Source organism: Pongo pygmaeus, chromosome 15, assembly GCF_028885625.2.
Source record: "Pongo pygmaeus isolate AG05252 chromosome 15, NHGRI_mPonPyg2-v2.0_pri, whole genome shotgun sequence".
NCBI classification, from domain to species: domain Eukaryota; kingdom Metazoa; phylum Chordata; class Mammalia; order Primates; family Hominidae; genus Pongo; species Pongo pygmaeus.
The window spans coordinates 40,031,941-40,047,222 of NC_072388.2; the positions used below are offsets into that span (position 1 = coordinate 40,031,941).

The 15,282-nt window shown below is 41.0% G+C and overlaps 1 protein-coding gene across 4 annotated transcripts in view; it reads left to right on the top strand.

Moving 5' to 3' along the window:
• The first annotated feature begins 1,788 nt into the window (after positions 1 to 1,788).
• LRFN5 (leucine rich repeat and fibronectin type III domain containing 5) overlaps positions 1,789 to 15,282 on the top strand; it is a 306,102-nt gene continuing 292,608 nt past the window's right edge. For all 4 annotated transcript variants that reach the window (XM_054449284.2, XM_054449283.2, XM_054449285.2 and 1 more), the window contains exon 1: positions 1,789 to 3,937. The gene's annotated coding sequence lies outside the window, so the exon portion shown is untranslated. The remainder of the gene's footprint in view (positions 3,938 to 15,282) is intronic.

A 15,282-nucleotide genomic window follows, 5' to 3' on the forward strand; every position in this document is an offset into this window, starting at 1 on the left:
ACACACACACACACACACACACACACACACAGAGTTTCTAAAACACAAACACACACAAATTCCAGTATATATTTGAACTTTGTTTTGTCCCAACCCTTGACTTCTTACAGCTAGGTCAGTGTGTCCCCTCCCTACCTCAGTCTGGACACCATAAAAAAGAAAACAAAAAGTTATTCAGCCCAGCCATGCAAGGTCTTCGTGTTTCTCATTCAACATTTTATACTTTGATCCCTGAGGTAACGGAAAATCCTTATCGCCTAGACTTTCATTGGTTCCTATCAGCTCAGCTGGAAAGGGTGGCAAGTGGGACAATCCTGAAGAAAAAGGAGTCACCCCCACGTCCTAAAGTACTTGGAAGTGCTCGCTGGGATCTGCCTGTACTCCAGGTTGGTGCAACTCCACCGCCCTCCAGTGAAGTCCCAGAAGCGATCAAGTTTAAAGTGAAAGGGGGATGGAAGCATTTTTTCTCCCTATGCCTTCGGAGTCTGTGGCTTCAGTTTGCTGCAGGTTCTCTCCGTGGACTTCTCAGAAACCTCAATTTTCCACTTCGAGGGACAGAAAGCTACAAGGAAAACGCTGATGGCTTTGGTGGAGATTCTCCTGGACTTCAGTGGTGTCCTCTGGTACATCTGTCCGCGATGTCCCTTTGGTTTATTTCTGTGGTCTTCCTGCGCAGTCCCTCAGCTGCTCCGAGTTTGGCCTTCCAGCTCTCCAACTCAGATCCTGAGCCTTCTAAGCTCCCGCGGAGACCATGAAGTCCCGGATCTGGCGCCGCTCGCCGACCTGGAGGGAGGCTGCACGGCTGAAGTGCAGTCTCGGAGCTGCGCTCCTCTGGAACAAAGCAGCCAGACGTGGCTTGAGTGGATTCCTAAGCCAAGCGTTGGATCCGGAGTACCAGGGGCAGAGAGGGGGAGCAGAGGAAAGAAAGGAGATGTGAGCAGTTTCCACCTAAAGCACTTCACTCCTCGTGTCCTTCCCCGACAGAGATAGCTGTGTGGTTCTTCCTTACGCGTGGTTGCAGGTGTGCGCGCTTGGGGTGAGCCCATGGTTGTGCTCGAGTATAAGCGCGCCTGTGCACCTCCAGGGCAATGGTAAAGCCTGGCAGAGCTCTTTTTGGAACAAAATGAAAGAGCTCCATATCCACGGAGGCCACCCATATGAGCCTTTGCCAAGTAGGACAGAAGAAGCCCTTGTTAGCCAGCTTCCCTTTGCAACTTCCTACTCTTCCTTTGGGTACAGACTGGTGTCTGCGCCAGCTAGGATCAGAGCTGAGAGCGAAGGTGCGCGCAGTGTCCGAAGACCACGTGCTGGTGAACCCACAATGAGAAGCGAAAGGGTTTCAGGACTCTAGCAGAAAGGAAGAGCAAGATTTCACTCAGGGTTTCCTAAAAGAAAGAGTTAACTTTGCTTACTGGCTTTTCCAGGATGGAGGGTATAGGGTCGGGGAGAGAAGCATTGGGAGTCTTGTCGGAGTCTCAAGCAAAACCAGGCGAGGGCTCCGGGCAGATCCATTCCCGCAGGGCCCTGTCTAACCTCCTTTCCAGTCGCACCTCTTTCCTGCTTTAGACCCTGCGTCTGTGCCGGTGACCTTAGAGACTAGGTCTGGCTTATGAAGACTGTTGGGCTCCCTTTCTGCCCTTGACATAGTAAAATGTGACCAACTGCAGTATTTGTAATGTCTGAGGCTGAGCTGAGTTGATTCCCAAATATAAATGTTCTTTTCAGAATCCGCTCCCATCTGATTAGTAAGCAAATCACTACCCACAACTAAGGGGACAGCGGAAGCCAGTCTCAGATGACTGAAACCCCAAGTCAGTAGCTCTCCTCAAAATTTCCGGTGGGTTATTATAGCTAATGACTTTTCCCACCGCCCTAAGCAGCCGAAGCTTGACTCAGTGATGATTCTATCCTGTAACTGCGAGGAAGTGGGCGATCAGCAAATTGCCCTTTTGCAGGAGGCTGGGGACGCCCCTGGAAGTTCGCCTTCATTCTCCAGGTTTTCTGCCTTTTCCCTTCCCCCTTCCTGCAACGCCCCCGCGCCTCCTCAGCCTAGGGATTTCCTGGCGCTTCGCCGGCTCTCTCCGCAACCCCCTGATAAATCGGTTCAGAACCAGTTTGGCTGGGAGGCCCGAGGGCTGACAGCAGCTGAGCGGCCCCGGCCGGGGTCTTACGGACTCTCGGGGTCTGGCCAACACGGCCGCTCCCGTCACTGCGGCGCGGGCTGAGCTCACGGCCGCGCGCCCGCCGCCGCCGCCGCCGCCTTCATGCTGCAGCGCAGGGCTAAGTTCCACGCGGCCAGGAGGCCGCCGTTGCCCTCACGCGCCGCTTTGGGAAGCCCAGCTCCCGGGTCCGCCGCGGCCGCGGCCGCAGCCCCGTACCTCGGCTGTTTGCCTCGCGCCTGAACTGCGGACTCGCCCCAGCGCGGTGGCCAGCGGGCGGGGCGCTGTGTGCAGCGGCGCGCAGGGAGGGGGTGAGCGTGTGCAGAGCTGCCCGAACGGAGGACTATGTATGTGTGTGCGCGTGTTTGCGTGTGTTTGAGCGTGTTTTTCCTTCTTCCCTTGAGGATGTGAATGATTTAGCAGCTGGCTGCTCCCTTAGGATTCTTGACTTTGGGGGCTCTGGGCTGTGAGCACAGCCCACCCTTATAATCCATTTTGCACGGTCGGTTATATCAGAAAAAAAAGCGCAACTGGACGGGGGTGGGGCAGACCAACGAAACCTTCTAGACACATACACACACACACTCACAGGAGAGAGGAAGAATTGAAAGACTTGAGAAGACTTTGATAACCTCCCTGCTGGCCCTTCTGTTTTCCGGAAAGATCCTGGATGTTGGCTACCTTTTCAAGTCATCTTGGCATGTCTCTAGTGTTTTGTAAGCCGCTTTCCAGCTAGCTGCGTGTGTGTGTGCGCGCGTGTGTGTACGCGCGCGCTTATCTGATGCATTTGACTGTCTTTTATCCAACTGCCCAGAAGCAAATGTGTTAACTCGGCGATGCCCCTTCATGCCCGGGTTCTTGCAGAGCTCTGAGGACGCCCAGACCCATTTTCCTGGCTGGATTTGGAGCGGCTGCTGGGCTGCGGACCCAGGTGTGTGGATCGCTTTATCCAGAAGCTTGGAAAGCGCCAATATTAACCTGCTTCCAGGTACATCACAAGGTCAAGAGAGTGTCTTGCAGCCCTCTTGTTTCCGTGTATCTACACCTTCTTCTCTTGGCCAGAAGGATATTTACGTTTTGGTCCACAGCATTTGAAGCCAAAAGTTCAGCCCTTCGAACTGGTTTGCTATACAAAACAAAACAAAACAAATAAGGTAATGAGGATTGCTTATTAAACTGCTTAACAAAATCCCCGACTCTTCCTCAGCCCTTTTTCGGCTCCCTCCTCCCCACCAAAATGTCACCAGCTCTTGAATTACGTGGATTCGGGTTGGAGGAGAACTTGAAGGAAACGTGATTAAAGGGCTATGCGAGAACGCTCTCTTTGCTGCCCGCGGTCCGGTGGGCTTCGAAGCCAATCGTGAGAAGGACCGGTTCCCTCCGTGCTGCTTCCTCCCCGTGCAGTGCTGGGTGTGCGTGTGCAAGTGTGAGTGCAAGTGCGCGCGCGCCTGGGTGCGAGTGTGTGTGAGTGTGAGCGTGTGTCTGTGTGTGCGTGCGCGGCCGCCCTGCCTCTGCCCGCTCCCCGGGCGCGGAGCCGCGGGTTTCATGGGGCGATTGCAGAGGATCCCCCACCCAGCGCGACCTGCGGGCAGCGGCGGCAGTGGCAGGAGCCGCCTTTCCGATTCCCTACGATGCGGGTGCTGAGCTATGGCAAAGGGCAGCGAAGTGACGAGCGAGACCCGCGTACGACTGTGAAAGCCACCTGGAGCCACCTTGCCGGGATTGTACCTGCAGGCAGAAAGTCTTCCTACGACCGTCTTTTCCCCTAGAGGCACCAGGTAACAAACCACCGATTACTCGCCTCACCCAATTTCCTTTTGATCTTGTTTCTAGTGTCTTATCTGCATTGCAGGCTACTTTACTTATTAATGTTTTGAAAATCATTGGGAAGGATTGGGTATCCAAGGGCGCCTGCTCTGTGATTTTGTAATACAATTTCTAGTAGGTGAAATATAAATCTATACCTAAGCACTTCATCTAGTAGTGAAAGCTTTGAGAATATGGATGTGCTCCACCCTGACGATATTTTTTGAGAGCTAGGCGTGTGGAACCTGTCTGAAGATGCCAGAGATCAAAATTCTGTGTTTCCTTCAGGCTGTGGTTGCCACGGACCATTTGGTACCCAACCCTTTCCAGATTGTGGAGTGTGAGTGGGTGTTTGGTTTCCACCCATCATTTAAACCGAAGATCTTTTTTACCCTTTTCTACCTCTGGTGCCAGGTTGTTTTCGTTTCCTTGTTGTGGAGGAGCTTGCCAGATCTTTTTAGTAGTTGTAAATTACGCATCTGGAGACTTTGACTCGAAATGGAGTTTTCTTGGAACTTGGTATGCATGAAAGGGAATATATTGTCACGGCTGTGTGTCTTGAGATATGGTGTTTAACTGCCAGGGCGTGCTTTTATGTAGCAGAATAAATCCATGAAAGAAGTCATTTTTATATCTAGCAGAACCAGGCTAAAACGATAGCCACCACCCAACATTCTCTCCAGCTGTATTGTTTCCGTCACGGAGAGGGACTCCTGTGCGCGTTTGTTTGTTTGTTTGTTTTGTCCCTGTATAATAGATATTTTGAATTTTTTTTTTCCGGTGCCTTGATTTACAAGGAGCAGGATGGATTTGCGACTGCCTAATTAACATATTGGGTCCGGTGTGTTAAAATGAGATTCCCATGGCCGGCTGAAGCACAACAAATTTAGTTAACTTCCAAAGCCCTTTACCCTGGCGCCTTTTTTTCCCTGAATTCCCTTTCGTCTCATCTCAGCGCCCGCCCCCAACGGAAAATTTCACTCCCTTCTCGAATACATTAGAATTAACAAGATAAAGCACTTCCAAAGTAGTCTCATCAATGTTTTATTCCATAGTGAAGACGGTCTGAATAATTCAACTAAGGAGTGTTCGTTTGTCTCCCGCCTTTGGGAGCTGCTTGCTGGCTACATTCAGCGGAGGATTTGGCCCAGCCAAGCTCAGGGTGCCCTGCTTCAGGAGGCAGTGACTGGGGCTGCTGGGGGGCGGGGGGTTCTCTTTGCTAACGCAGTTTAGGAAGTGTAGGGGCGCTGCCTGATTTTCCCCCACTCGCTGCGTTTCTATAGATATCCATATGATGGCATTTGCAGACTTCTAGCTGGCCGATAGCTGCTCTGCTTGTCTCTGCGCACTGACGTCCCCAACTCCTCTTCGAGTCTGGGCTCGGCTGCTGCTGCAGCCCTCGCAGGCTGGTGGTGCTACAAGGCCATATATGCAGCGGGCTTTGGGGGCTGGGCTCTGCCACTGCAGCTGGCAGGCCGGCTTTGACGCTTTCTCCGGGCGGGGCGGAAGAGCTCAGCGGACCCCCTGGCAGACAGCAAGCGGATCGTGGCCGAGGGGCCGCCTGGATGCGAGAGGAGGGAGATGCCCAGAGCCACAGAGGAGCGTGGAGGGCGGTGGTGTCCTGTCTTTGCCTGCAAAACCTTTCTCTCTCTCTCCCTCCCCCTCCCCGCCACAATGAATATTCAAGAATATGGAAGGAAAGCTGGCTACAAAAATGTCTTGATATTCAAATACTGCATGATTTATCAGGATTAAAAACCTGAAGCTAAGTGTGTATTTCCTAGATTTCCATTTGTTCCTCTTTCTTCCCTCCTTTCTTGCTCTCCTCGGTTTGATCATGTCATTTATACCCGTAGTGTTTCTAGTTGAAACACCTTTGTAAATTCAACTAACCTCCCTCCCCCACCTGGTACCCAATAAATGTGAAAGAGGAGAACATGACTTCCACTCTTCAGATAGATTTGCTTTGTAACTTCTAGCTCCAGGGATAACCAAGGAATGATACAGAAGATATCTCGACTTTAACAGAACTTCCCCCTCTGAGGTCCCAGGGAGGGTAAAAAAAAAAAAAAAAAAGTGTATTGCCTGGATTAAATAATGAAATAAATGAAGGATAACAGATAATTGGGAATAAATTAAAAAAGGATTTTTTCTTTTATCTTCTTTCTTTTTTTTTGTCTTTTAATGAATTTACTTCTAATCCTCTTAGCACTCAGAAAATCTTAGAAATCTGATTTGTGTATTCTAAACGTCTGACAAGGACACCACTTTGTCCTCCCAAATTACCCCCAGAATACTATTACAACAGTATTCATATCATACGTACAATATTTGTTAGCAAGTAAGTCATATGTATCTAGAGAGTGCACAAGAAAAAAGAAATGCTGGTGAATATAGGTACTTGGAAAATAAGGTGTTTTCATCACCTCCCACCTATTTCACTTTCTTCTGGCCTTTTCCCACTAAGGACTCGATTTTTGCAGGTTAAGCTTTGTTCTTCCACCCTCAGCCTCAGGGAAGGCAAAGCAAATGTGTTAAAATGGATGCTGAATGCTCAGAAACCTGAACATAGATGATGGTGTGATGCATGCTTGAAAATGTCACTCATTGGTGCAGATTGGAGTTAGGTTAAAGGTCATAACTAAATAGAGCTACTAACACGAAGTTACATGCATAGAAGTTCCTAACGGGGGGGATATATTTCTGCCACCTTTTTCTTCTCCCTTTTCTGGAAAAATGGAGAGGGTACAAGTTACTTTGAAAATCTGAGTCCACTGTCCTTGTTAAGAATTGTCTTTAGATAGAGCTGGCCTGGCTCACTAGCCTGGCTCATTGATGAGTTAACACTTCAGGTATTGATAGGAAATTTCCCAGCCAAAAGCCTCCTTCTTTGTAAGCTCTCTTTTAGTCACTATTAATAGGGACAGAACAATAAGATATCTATAAGAACAAGCATAAGCAGATAAGTGAAAAGAAGTTGTCACTTGATTCCTGTACCTTGGATAATTTCTTTTAGTCATTTTTTTCCTTTCTCTTTTCAAGAGGAGAATGACCTTGAACACCAGCCTTCTGTTCTTTCACATACCTCTCTCCTTCCCTCATAGATCTAATGTGTATGAGCACACACACCTTGTTTTTGAAATATGAGATTCCTGTGCTCGTGTTTTGGGAGAAGTTCATAAAGGTTTAGTTCTGACTGACAGCAGCCAGAAGTGATTTCTTTCCTTTTTCTTAAGAGGGGATAGCAAGAGCTGTAGTTACCTGTGGGAGAATACCCCCACCTATTCCCTCTTCAATTATTTTTGTCTCCTCTGTCATTAAATGGATTTTGGGTGTTAAAGCAGTATCTAGTTATGGCATTGGTGTTTAAATGATCTTCATATGTTATATCATGTTTTATCACTCTTTCATCTTTTCATAAATGACTGTCATTTTCCTTTGTCCATTTATATCAGTGATCTGGATCTTCTTGCTGTTTGAAGCACTTTTGGCTTAGTAGTTTTGCTGAGTTTTCTTGCTGGTGAAATTGAGATCTTGCTTTCTGCTGACCTATTGCTGTGTTGTTATATGGTTGGGATGAGATGCTTGCACGTATCTAACAATATTCCTACCTCTACATGAAACTACTACATAATATCTACTAAATTATATATTTAAAAATAAATGTGTCATAAATAAGATTGCTAATAAGTATTATTGCCAATTTTGAGGCTGGGAAAAGGAAGCTACTTGAAACTTCCTAAAGGCTTAACTGGCTAACCTATTAGCTTATTTGAGTGATTTTTATTTTCTGTTTACTTAAAAATGTAACATATTGGCATTATCTTCAGGGTTTTGTATATAGTATAATGAATTTTATGTTCTATGTATTATTGAAGAGTAAAACTGGAAATTTGGACCTTATAGGTGTGAGAGCCCCTAGAATATATAACTAGCAGATAATTTTGCTAAATCATTCCAATGACACACATGTGCATACTCTGTCTTGTTCAACAAGCCTTGAGAGTGAGACTTCTTATTCTGGTTGCAGAGCCTGCATTTTTATTCCCATGGCATCCTTCAATCATTGAGGACTATTTAGAACCTAAGGCTGTATAATTTGTTCATTACATGGTATGTGCATGGTGAAATTAAGAAGTATTATGTTCATAATTATTGAAGCTATTCCAGTTAGAGGTGAACCATTTTTAGTATGCTATACCAACATAAATTGTATGTTATTATGGAAATTCCAGTTTCATATAACAGAAGACAGAAATATAAGAATTTAATTCAAAGATAGCCAATGCTACTTTTAAGGTTTTTCATCATATTGTTGTGAAAGATACTGTGTTGACAAAATGATTTTTAATAAACATAATTTAATTTTACATAAACATTTTATGTGACATAATTTAATACTAATTATGAAGTTGGTTAATAAGTGATAAAAATTACAATGGAATTACAAGGTTATATAACTCTGCTGTCTATCATTTTACTTATTCCAAGTAAACCACATGAAAAGGATTTATTGTTTAAACTACAAACTACATTTGTAATATTTCTCAGAAATTGGTTTTCATAGACAGTGTTTAAGTTACATGGTCATATTGGCAGGAAAATGTCAACTGACAAGTTTTGTTCTTCTTAGAAAATATGTCTTCCTTTGGGCATATACCCAGTAATGAGATTTCTGGGTCAAATATTATTTCTGGTTCTAAGTCTTTGAGGAATCACCACACTGTCTTCCACAATGGTTGAACTAATTTACATTCCAACCATGGCACATATTTACCTATGTAACAAACCTGCACATCCTGTACATGTACCCCGGAACTTAAAATAAAATAAAATAAGAAAATATATCTTTTTACAAAAGAAATCTATCAAAACTCAAAGCTCACACTGTTCTTGCATTTTTTTTTTTTGTGGGAACATATATATAATTTATTGCTCTAAAAAATCTTCCAAACAAATATTTCAAAAATGGCGTTATAATCCTTGTGGAAAACAATTGTAGAATTTTGATAGAAAATGGAGTCTATTTTAGATTTTACAAGAATAAAAGACTCTAGAAAAGAAGTAATACAATAAATGATTAAGGTTTCAGCATACTTTTAACAAATTCTGGGAGCAGTTTCTGAATTCTTAGAAAAAAACAAAAAAAACTAATTCATTCAATAGATGCTCAATCAGAAATAGTATATTTAATCAGGAATGGAAGCCTAAACAATGCTGTTTCTCTTGATCTGTTTTCACTCCACCATGTTCAGCTCTTTTGAGGAAGTGCTCAAGAGCCTTGAAAGACAAACTTCAATTTACTTCTTGGTTCCAGTCTTAATTTTTACTCCTTATTCTCTATCTTCAAGTAGGTTTTCCATGGATTTTAGTGGTATTACCTCCCGAGTAATAGAATATTTGTATTAATGTGATTTACTAGTGGGGACATACCAACTACAGTACTATGAAACCTAACTTTCTCTTATCTCCTTTGGAAATATAGGATGTGGTACTTTTCTTATTAATTAGCTCTCCTTTTATTATTTTTTTATGGTGTGAAGATTTGTCAAGTTTTTGAATGGTTTATTTGCACTTGTTTTCATCAGTATTTAGACATTTGTACAGCAACATTAAAATACATATAATTTATATGGCAGCATTATACACTACATGAGTAGTGCATATGCTTTATTTTACATGGATAGATATCTTGAGATCATTAATATTTACAAATATTTTAATTTGGAATCCTGCACTCAATAAAAATAGGCCTAACTTTAAATGAAAAGTTTAAGGTTATTTTTAGGAATTATGTTAGGATATTTGCCATGTATTGACTGTTCAAATATCAGGCACTTAAACAATGTATAACTGGACATTGGGTCCTGACCTCAATAACTTATTTTCTTAGTAACATGAAAAATATAAACAAATTAATAAGCTTGAAAGTAATTTATTAACTGAAACTTAGTTCTATTTTGATGTTCTACGCTTTGTAGTAGGAGAAAGAGAAGAAATTAAGAAATCATGGCTGTGTTTTGTAGAAGTTGGTATTGTGCAGTAGTTAGAAAAAGGAACTATGGAATTCTACCTCCCTTGGTCACAGCCCTGTATAACCTTGAACAAGTCTTTGAACTTCTCTAAGCATCAGAATCCTCACCTAAGAAATAGGGCTAATAATATGACTTATGCAATCAGGCGGTCTGGAGGTTTCATTGATATAGTTCATTAGGCACCTGACTGTTATTATCATTATCACCCTCACCATGATGATCTCATCATTAGCTAGCATGAGCACAAAGAGGGAAAGTATAAAGGAGGTGATAATCATATGGCTTCAAAAGCTCATCAGACCAGGGGTCATAATATAGTCCAGTGTCTTCAGGAACCAGACAGAAGATGTAAAGCAGAGAATCTAGCTGAGTTTAAGAAATCATAGGCTGTATTTCTAATACACTGGGGAGTGCATGACTTACTCACAGATGTTCAAATTTGTATTCATTTTAATCTCTGATGGACATGGCATTAGGCAACTTGTAAGTTCTCCTGACATATATATTCAATCTTAAATTTTTTTAAAGCATCTCTGCCAAGTGGTCATCTTGACTAAGCTTGAGTAACTTTAGTGATTCCCAAATCACTCCAACTAAAATATATTATTTGACTTTTATATAGATGTATTATAATTTTCTCCTTTAACTTGAGCCAAAACTCTGGCATCTTGTTGCTTCTAATTATTTTTAGCATGGTTGAAAGAGGCACACAAGTCTAATTCCTGAGATAGTACTTCGAGTGTTTGCACTGAGTTCCTTGAAATTTCCAAACCACAATTGCTGTGCTTATGACTAAACATATCTTGGCCCTAAACTGGTTTGGGACAGTTTTCTGTATATCGTGATTTCAAGTCCTTTTACCTTTAATGGTCAGTAAATGTTAGCTATCATTAGTCTTCATCATCACCATTTTCTGGAATGTTTTCATTTGTTATCCAAATTTTCACTGAAGCATGACAACAACCCATGTGGTTAGACTACCGTCGAGTTAAGCAGGGCCATTACTTCGTTGCTTTTGGAGCAGAGAAAGCAAGAAAATGCTGTTAACTCTCCAGCCTGCACTCATTTTAGATGTTACCATTTGATCAATGTTTTCTTTCTTGCTGATCCTGGACAAGGCATTGGGGTTCTTAACATATATACCTCTTTTTTAAAAAAATAAAAATTATTTTTAAACATTTTTGTGGATACATAGCAGGTGTATATATTTCTGGGGTACATGAGATGTTTTGATACAGGCATGCAATGTGAAATAAGCACATCATGGTGAATGGGGTATCCATCCCGTCAAGCATTTATCTTTTGAATTACAAACAATCAAATTACACACTTTAAGTTTACCTCTTCAAGATGCAACAACTGGTCAATCCAAGTTTGATCACAGGATTAAACGTATTTGCTATTATGAATCTTGACACTTTTTGAACATTCAGATCATATGATTTACTCATGATGACGAAGTTACTTAAATCTTTCCCAATAAATAGTGAGAGAAAATTCACTCATATATTTTAATGTTATTGTTCATAATAAATATGAACAACAATGAAATGGAGCAACACAAGAAGAGTAAATTTTCACCTTACTCTAAGGTGACTGGCTGACTGCATCATGAGCTGTCTGTTCTAGACAAGAATGATTCAAGCCCATTCTTTAATTCCTTTAACAAACATTTATTTGGCATTTAATGCATACTTGGATTTTCTGCTAACCGTTTCTCCTTTAAGTCACAGAAGCCAAAATGGCATAGATGCCACTGTAGAAAAGTTGCAGTCTAGAGTGAGAAACAAACATTCTTTCAGAGAGGAGCCCTAGTTCTTAATCAGTCTTGATGACATTCTCACACCTTTTCCTCTAGATGCCATTGATCTCTAGATTATTTACTAAATTAAGTTTTGTTACCTCCTCCATTGTTTAATAAAATTGATGATTAAGCTCCTAGCAGTTTTTCAGCCTGTATATGAGGTTATCTGATTCCTAAAAAGAGGAAAGATAATTTGAATACAGAAGAAAATGACATGTAAACTTACTTGACTAAGTATCCTGGTAGAATGAGTCTTTTGGTTATCAACATTATCCATAGTCTTGAATGTTATTGTCTTTAGGCATCCTGTTTAAAAATTATTAAAAGTTTTGCATTTGATGTGAATTCAAATAGTTGTCAAGATCAACACACCACATCTAAGTACGTTATTTTCTTAATGACTCCTTCATTATATATGTTAGTGATTGCAGAAGACCCTTGAGACCAATCCAAGATATGTTTAAGGCAGTTTATAAATTTGCCCCTTCTTTTATTCTTTCTGTCTCAACTGTAAAGTGTTTCTTCGATTTTCTTTGCTCTTATATAGCTAATTGTTGTCAGTGTACTTGCTTTCTTTTTTAAACTTCCTGATAGGAACTTACTAAGAAAATAATAAGATTGCTAGGTATGTTGGTAAAATAAGGACCTGAGGCTGAATAAAAGTCTAAGGCTTCATCCTCTGAGACAAGCACATGAGCTTTCCGTGTACTTGATGAGGACAGCACTCAAAGATGCTAATATAACTTGGATAATATATAATGGATGATGATGATCATCAGCATCATCTTCATCATATTCTGAGAAGGTGGTCTTTTCCTGGCACTGTAGATTTTTACTTTTCTGTACTCTATGCACTAACCCTACAGCTTTATTATCATAATTGTCTCTGTTTTTTAGAGGAACATACTGAGGCCCAGGGTGGTTAGTTTGCTGGTCCATGATTATACAGCTAAGATGATAGGGCTAGAATTAAAATCCAAACATTTTTGATTCTAAAGAGGATGCTCTGTTGGCTACACCTAGGGGATTGCCCTTTTCTCCTGCTTATGGCTGTTTTCCATTGATTATTACAAAAAATGCGTTTTTAATCTCCTTCAAGGATGATGAGCATCCTCTGATCATATATCCTACTTTTAGTTTCTCATGTGCTTAAGGTACTCTATGAACTGCCATGTCTTATATCTGTATGTTTATAAAAACACTTTATCCACTAGGAGATTCTGTAGTTGTTTGTATTGAGAAGGTATTTGCATCCTGAGTCTGGGATATAAATATACACTAAAACTTTTTGATAAAATAGACAGTATGATTTTGGGTGATTTGACCTCTTTAATTTTCAGTTCCCATCTGCAGGAGGGACTGACATGTCATTTAAATGGACTGGTATGCTATAAGTAATAAATAAATGTTCAGGTTAACATGTTTCCTAGTGCAAAGAATCAGAACATACTGCAATATCATGATGGGGTGAAACTTACAGATCATCTGTCCATCATGAACACTCTGGCATTTGTCTCATCATGTTCTACCTTCCACTCACCTCTTCTTTTGCTGTGCTACTTGTGTAGACAGCTGTTGATGCTCTTAATGAGCGCTTCAGGTGCTACTCCTGTTACCTCTTCCATTTGGCAGAGGGTGGAAAAGAAGGCACTTGACAAACTCATTTTCTCATCTTGAATCACTGTTGTTATTTCCATGACAGAGGGGCTAGATAATGGGCAGTCAAAATCTGGGCTTAATTCTAGATATAACTGTTATCAGGACAAATCTTTTCTAAAGTAAGCCCTGTGATGTTTTCCTATCTGTAAGCTACGTTGTTACCTCTTGAATTCAAAATGGCCGCAAATTCATTGCAGTGCTTCTCATCAAGAATAGATGTGTGTTTCTCTTCTCTTTGAATCTGAGCTGGCCTTTTTACTTGCTTTCAACAACAGAGATTGCAGAAGTGATATGGTATAATTTTCAAGCCTAATCCTCCAGAGACTATGTAGCTTCTACTCTTGCTCTTTTCAAAAAATGTTACCATTATGTGAAGAAACATGGATTCCTCTGCTGAGGACAGGTGGCCTGGCTAACAGCCAGCTCCAATGGCCAGACATGTGGATGAGGCCACCTGAGACCATTCACACATATTCAAACCTCCAGATAATTATAGTCACAAGATTGACCCCAGGTGAGACCAGCAGAAGAACTAACCAGCTGAGGCCAGCCCAAATTGCTGACCCACAAAATCATAAACAAATAAAATGGTTGTTACTTTAAGCCACAAAATTATGTAATCAGAATAGATAACTGAGACACCTGTCTTAGGTACTGAGCCATAGCCAGCCACCATACCTCTCTGGAAGAAAAGCCTGGCTCTCTTTTTAAAAAATATTTTCTACAAATATTTGTTAAATATCTACCATAGCTAAGCATGATGCCCCTCAATCCATGGATTCATATATTTTTGAGGCAGAATATATTCTTTTCTTATACCTTTGGAAACATTTGCTGAATTCTCAGTAGGTAAAATTTTCTATGATATTTCCTAACATATGCATGATAAGTAATTTTGATTTGCCTAATTTATAACGTAGTGACTTATCGTTGTATTAGAGAAGCTTCTCTGAAAAGGTTTTCCTCTTGTGCTAGGAGTAATGCTATTCACCTAAAACCCAAGGGAAAATTTGGCTTTTTTTTTCCTCCAAGTGGTATTTGGGCTTGGTTTAGTTCAGTGTGATATTCTGTAATTTCTCCAAGATTTCATTTTATCTTCTAATTATATTTTGGTGATTCATATTTACTACTCATTTCTTTTGTAAATTAAATCGATATTGCACAATTACTTTATTCTGGGCCTTGATATTCATCTTCTTTTATTTAATAATATTCTCATTTATGTATCAAATTACTCTACAGGAATTTGACATACTATTACAGGTATAATGAGGTGCAGGGCATAGGTCATGGGGCATTACAATTATAATTTCATAACTTTCTGATTATTATTTATTTGCAGAAAATAATTAAAATGAGTGTATTTGACTTCAGTGTTTGTATTTTTAGTAAAAGAGATATATTTGTCAGGGGGTATGTGAAAATGCATGTCACATTCACTTACATATTTTCTTCAAAGGTATTTTGTAATTATGGGTTGAAAGCCTCCCTGGATTATGTTGAATATAAAATATTTTATTTATATTTTCTTTTTGGTACTTCTTACTGTGATCTTAGAATCTAATGTAAGATAGGTAATGTGTGGTATGCTTTTTATTTGAAATTTCCACTAGTAAATTCTAAAATAACCAGGTTCCATATGCTGCATATGGCAATATATGTATATTGCAATATATGTACATATATATACACATACACACTGCATATACTATGTGTGTTATATACAGTACATAAACATTGATTTTCTTGGCATATTTCTCAGTTTCCTTATCTGTAAAATGGGGCTAATGTTGATGACCATCCCAAAAGCTGTTGTGAA